This window comes from Mastomys coucha, unplaced genomic scaffold (assembly GCF_008632895.1).
Source record: "Mastomys coucha isolate ucsf_1 unplaced genomic scaffold, UCSF_Mcou_1 pScaffold5, whole genome shotgun sequence".
Taxonomy (NCBI): domain Eukaryota; kingdom Metazoa; phylum Chordata; class Mammalia; order Rodentia; family Muridae; genus Mastomys; species Mastomys coucha.
Genome location: NW_022196911.1, coordinates 92,998,295 through 93,004,096, shown reverse-complemented (window position 1 = coordinate 93,004,096; position 5,802 = coordinate 92,998,295).

Sequence of the window (5,802 nt, the reverse complement as noted above, 5' to 3'; positions counted from 1 at the left end):
GGTGGTACTATGTTTTGAAGGCATGAAGGGGTCATGAAGAACAGCTGAGGCTCAGCACAGTGAGAGGCCGTGGAAGTCCATTGGTGAAGGACCAACTTCAGTTGCAATTGATGGCCCAGGACTTGAAGGGGTCATGCAAAAGAGTTGAGGCTTGGCACCATGAAGATAGCCTATGAGAAGCTATTGGTGAAGTCTAGTTGCAGTGGAAGACAGCAGTGTTTTAGAGATGCCAGTACCATGAGATGACCACCAAGGACAGCAACAGCAGTGGAGAACAGGCAGATGGAGCCTAGAAGACAAGGTGTGTGCTACAAAGGGCAGAGCTGGAGAAGTGACTCAAGCCCTTGGAGGAGCCCAGAAGGTAGTAACTAGATCCCAGACATTGGACAGTTGGAATTTGATTTTGATTTTGATTGTGATTGTGCCATGATACTTTTCCCTCTTGAAGGAAGAAAGTATTTTAGTGGAGCCCACAGCTAAGAGATTTTGAACTATAAAAAGACTTTGAATTTTAAAAGCAATTGGATGTTTTAAAGGGATTGAAATTTTAATGTGTAAGAATTTGTAAAGACTGTGGGACTTTTAAAGTTATTTAGATCTTGGGGATGAGTAAGAAAATAAGGGTTGAGGCTTAATAGTGATGTGTTTGTGTGTCAAGTTGACAAGGGGTCAATTGTACTGGCTGGTTTTGTGTGTCATATTGACACAAACTGGAGCTATCACAGAGAAAGGAGCCTCCATTGAGGAAATGCCTCCATGAGATCCAGCTGTAAGACATTTTCTCAATTAGTGATCAATGGGGGAGGACCTCTTTTGGGTGGTACCATCTCTGGGCTGGTAGTCTTGGGTTCTATAAGAAAGCAAGCTGAGCAAGCCATGAGAAGCAAGCCAGTAAGTAACTTCCCTCCATGGCCTCTGCATCAGCTCCTGCTTCCTGACCTGCTTGAGTTCCAGTCCTGACTTCTTTGGTGATGAACAGCAATGTGAAAGTATAAGCTGAATAAATCCTTTCCTCTCCAACTTGCTTCTTGATCACAATGTTTATGTAGAAATAGAAACACTGACTAAGGCAGATGGAGAAAGGGGGCAGAGTGGAACATGCTTATAATCCTAGCTTTGGGAGGTGGTCAAGACAAGAAGAGCAGGAGTTCAAGCTCACCTTCACACAGTGAATGGTACAGCCAGCCTTGTTTCAAAATACGAAAGGCCGTTGGACCTGGCAGTATCCACCTTCAGTCCCAACACTTGGGAGGCAGAGAGAGACAGGTGGACTTTTGTGAGTTCAAAGTCAGCCAAGGCTACATAGTGAGATCCTGTCTCCAATAAAAAGAAAAAAAACAAAGGGAGGGAGGAAGGGAAGGAGGAAGGGGGGAAGGAAGGGAGGGGAGAAGGAGGGAGGAAGGAAGGGAGGAAGAAAGGGAGGAAGGGAAGGAAGAAGGAAGGGAGGAAGGAAGGGAGGGAGGAAGGAAGGACATGCACGTGTTTTTACAACATGGTGGATGAGAAGTCTCTATCATCAGTCCTGGAATGGGAACTGAGAAAGGCCATCTGGCAGCTGACTCCATGGTTCAGACAAGTAAGAAGCTGAGAGAGGTCTCTACCCAGTTGCCCGAAGAGCCTGGCTCAGGGGTCCAAGATGTCCAGCTACACTGATGACTGGAGAGGGTAGGATGATGGCTCAGGGCTCTATTTGGCCCGGCTTCACCTACCTGCTTTGTCCGCTAAGACCTTCCTGCTCTTCTGGAGCTTTCTGTCTTCTAGTACACCAAGTCCTTTGGTATACAAGAGTCACTGCTGGGAAAAGCAAAAACAAAAAGTACTGACTCTTCATATGGGTCCACCAGGTAATTAGGAGCAGGGGAAATCCTGGATTCTCCTTGTAACCTTCATTTTGGGTCACCTGATGACCTCTGCAATAGGCTCCTTTATCTCTCAGGGATGTCACCTAGAAACGGGTAACACCTAACCTCATTTTTCCTTAAGACGGAAGGCACAAAGATAAGAATGGCTGAGGCATCTCAGTACGACGACCCAGGAAGCCACATGAAGGTCTCCAGCCACTGTCAGCCAGCCCTACAGCTCGGAACCTGAAAAACACGATTGGCCAGGTCACCTTGGCCAGGAAGGCTTAGCTGTACATACTTCTTGCTCATTCCCCAATTTCCTGCCTTTTCTTTTTAGACTTATTTATTCTTGTGTGTGTATGAGTGGTCTGTCTTCAGACACACCAGAAGAGGGAATCAGATTCCATTACAGGTGGTTGTGAGCCACCATGTGGGTGATGGGAATTGAACTCAGGACCTCTGGAAGAGCAGCCAATGCTCTCAACCTCTCTCCAGCCTCCCTGTTGTCTGCTTTAACTCAAAGCTTCATGTCAGTGCATGAAGATGAATTTGGGGACAGCTGGACTACGGTGTCTGTTGCTTCTCTCAGTGCGTGCTGGTTAAAATCCCTAGTGGGGCACGCTCCCAGCACTCAGGAGGCAGAGGCAGGCGGATTTCTGAGTTCGGGGCCAGCCTGGTCTACAGAGTGAGTTCCAGGACAGCCAGGGCTACACAGAGAAACCCTGTCTCAAAAAACTAATAAACAAACAAACAAACAAACACCCCCCCCCCCAATTGTTCATCCCTTTGATGAATGGCCAAGCACAGCCTGTTCAGGTTGCTGAGGCAAGAGCTATGACCTTAAAGTCTGGTTAACCTGGAGCATTTTGTATGTCCTGCTTTATCTGCCTTACTAAAAGGCACAAGGCTAAATTTGGGGTCCAAGTCCCAGGATGTGTGGGGCTGTGGTGCTCAGGAGGGTTGTTCATGTAACTTAGGAAAAGTCCTCTTCTGGCGGTTCTAGGGATGGAGAGTCCTGGCCCGGCTGTCCCAGAGCCCTGTTACCTGGTAGTGAGAGGCCCAGCTCCCCTTCAGAGGCTTCTAGGGGTAGTTGGGGTCTACAAGAACAAGAGGTTTCCTAACTCTTGAGTGCGCTGAGTTGTGATGTGGTCTAAGTGGGCATTCATAGGATGTGCGCTGGATGTAGTTTCTTCTGCTGTCATTTAACAGGGCCAACCGTCGCATGTTTGGGATACTTTTGAGTCTTGGTGTGTAACAAAATTGTTCATTTCTAGAGTGCCGGGGCGCCCTCTTGAGGATTCTTAGAGAATTGTTTTTGGGTTTTTTGTTTTGTTTTGTTTTGTTTTGTTTTGTGTGTGTGTGTGTGTGTGTGTGTGTGTGTGTGTCTGCTTTCCTTCCAGCAGTGTCCTGACACTTCCAGTTCATTCTTTCACCCTTACCCTTCCTATAGCTCAGCCCACCCAATTCCTCCCTGGATACAGATCCTTCATTTTGAGGTGCCTTTCATATAAAGGAGCTAGTATGTACCAGATCAGTGGCTTGGTGCCTCCTGTTTGGTATTGCCTGTGTGAAACAGCTCTCCTCCTTAGGATATTTTAGGCCTTTTTTCTTTTCCTAAATGCAACTTGGGTGTCTCCATCGTATTTTCAGTAACAAAATTAAAAATGGCAAATGTATCTTCAGGTAGAGCTGTGTGTAGTTGGAAGATCTGAGGCATCTGGGGTGAGAGGGTTGTGACCCCACTCAACATATCTTCCTCCAGTGGGGGAAGCATCTACCTTCTGCTTTGTCCCAGGCATTGGCCAGGCCCTGTCTTTTCTTTCTCCTTGTCCACCATGGAAGGGGCCTGGCTTAACACACAGCTTTGTTTGAGTCAAGATTTTAGATCACTGAGTCCACATTCCTCCCCTTTGCCCCAGCTGGCCCTGCTTTCCAGCCAAAGCCAGTTGCTTAGGTCTATCCTGAGGCCCAGCAGTTAATAACGCTGTCAGGACCAGGCTGAAGGGCCTGAGAATGGAGACCACCATTCCTTTCTATTGAGGAGTAAAAAATGATTATTGTCTATTTGAATGGTTGCCGTAGGCCCTGAACTCTCTCCACAGATCCCATCCAGAGCCAGACCACCAACTCTCTTCAGGCTCACTTGATCATGTCAGCAATAACCCACTAGACCCTATCAGGGATGGGGCAGTGGAATTCCAGACACCTATTATCCTGAATTTGGGAGGCTGAGACAATAGGACTGACTGGAGTACAAGGCCAACCTGGGCTATCTAACAAAATCCCGTCTCAAAAAGTGGGGAAGCACCACTACAGCTAAACTCTGGTGTGCGGGTGCATGTCAGCACTTGGCAGGTCAGAGGATTTCAAGCTGAAATCCAGGCTGAGGTGCACAGCAACACCCTGTCTCCAAAGGCGATGGAGAATGACAGAAAGGCCTTTCTGAAGGGAACAGACGTATGGAACCAGCGAGGATGGCCATAACCTCATCATGTTGCCCTGTCCCCACCTGCACCTGCCCAGCTGGCACCTGCGTTCAGCTGAGAGAGGACACACAGTTGAGATGCAGAAGTTACAGAAGCCCTGGTCCCTGCCTCTCAGAGACAATAATATTGAATAGTGGGTCTATTTCAAACCCCAGCTTTTTGACCATGTGGAGGAGGGTGAACGCAGGCTGGTCTCGCTGGTGTTCTGCCGCTCTGAGAGGAAGGTGGGGAGCCAGGGGGAGTGTGTGCTCAGTGTTATAAAAAGGTCCTGATGTATGTAGGCTTCAGCTGACTTGGGGGATGGGTCGGAGTTATTTCTGGCATATGGTGTTAGGTCAAGTGTGTTCATGTTAATAGTCTCCATAAATAAACTGGAGATGTGAGGTAGGAGGATCACCAGTTCAAGGCCAGGCCACATAGCAGGACTGTCTGGGCCAGAGAGATGGCTCCGTGGTTAAGAGCACTGGCTACTCCTCCAGAGGTCCTGAGTTCAATTCCCAGCAACCACATGGTAGCCCACAACCATCTGTAATGGGATCCCATGCACTCTTCTGGTGTGTCTGAAGAGAGTGACAGTGTACTCATATACATAAATGAATACAATGAATAAATAAATAATTCTGAACCAAACCAAACACACACACAAAAACAGACTCTCTAATTTGACAACTAAATGAAACCAAGCTAATAACTGTTGGCACCACCATAATGCTGCCGGGCATAATGGCTTATGCCTGTGGTCCTGGAACTTGGGAGCCTGAGGTAGGGGGGCTGCTGTGAGTTGAAGACTAGCCTGGGCTACATAGTGAGTTCCAGGTCAGCCTTGGTAACATTAGAACATATCTTAAAATGGAACAAAAGAAAATTCTCTGCCACCAACAAAAGCCCCTGGAAATGCAGAGGCCACCCTTCCTTGAGATGGGAGATAGAGGAGAGAAAGCCCGTGACCAGAAGTTTCCACAGTCTTTTGCGTCAGCCTAGCACAAGCTTCTGGGCACCAGGAGGTGGAGGTGATGGGGCATTTTAAGCAGGAAAGGTGCTAATTTGAAACATCTCCTAGGAGCTGATTGGTGGCTCAGGCAATGTCAGTGTTCAAGTGGCTCAGACAAAAGGATTGCTACATATTGCACATTCAAGGCCAGCCTGGACTACATAGACACTCTATCTCAAAAAAAGACAACTGGACACACACACACACACACACACACACACACACACACACACAGAGACAGAGACAGACAGAGAGATAGAAAGACTGAGACCGACAGACAGGTAGGCAGACAGACAGATAGCTCAGTAAGTAAAGTGCTTGCCTTGAAAGTGCCAAGGACCCACGTTTGTATCCCAGAATAATTCATGCTGTGATCTTACTGGGGATGAGATGGGACATTGCCTTAGGGTTTCATTGCCTTGAAGAGCCACCATAAGGCAACTCTTACAGAAACAACATTTGGGGCTGTCTACATCTTGTT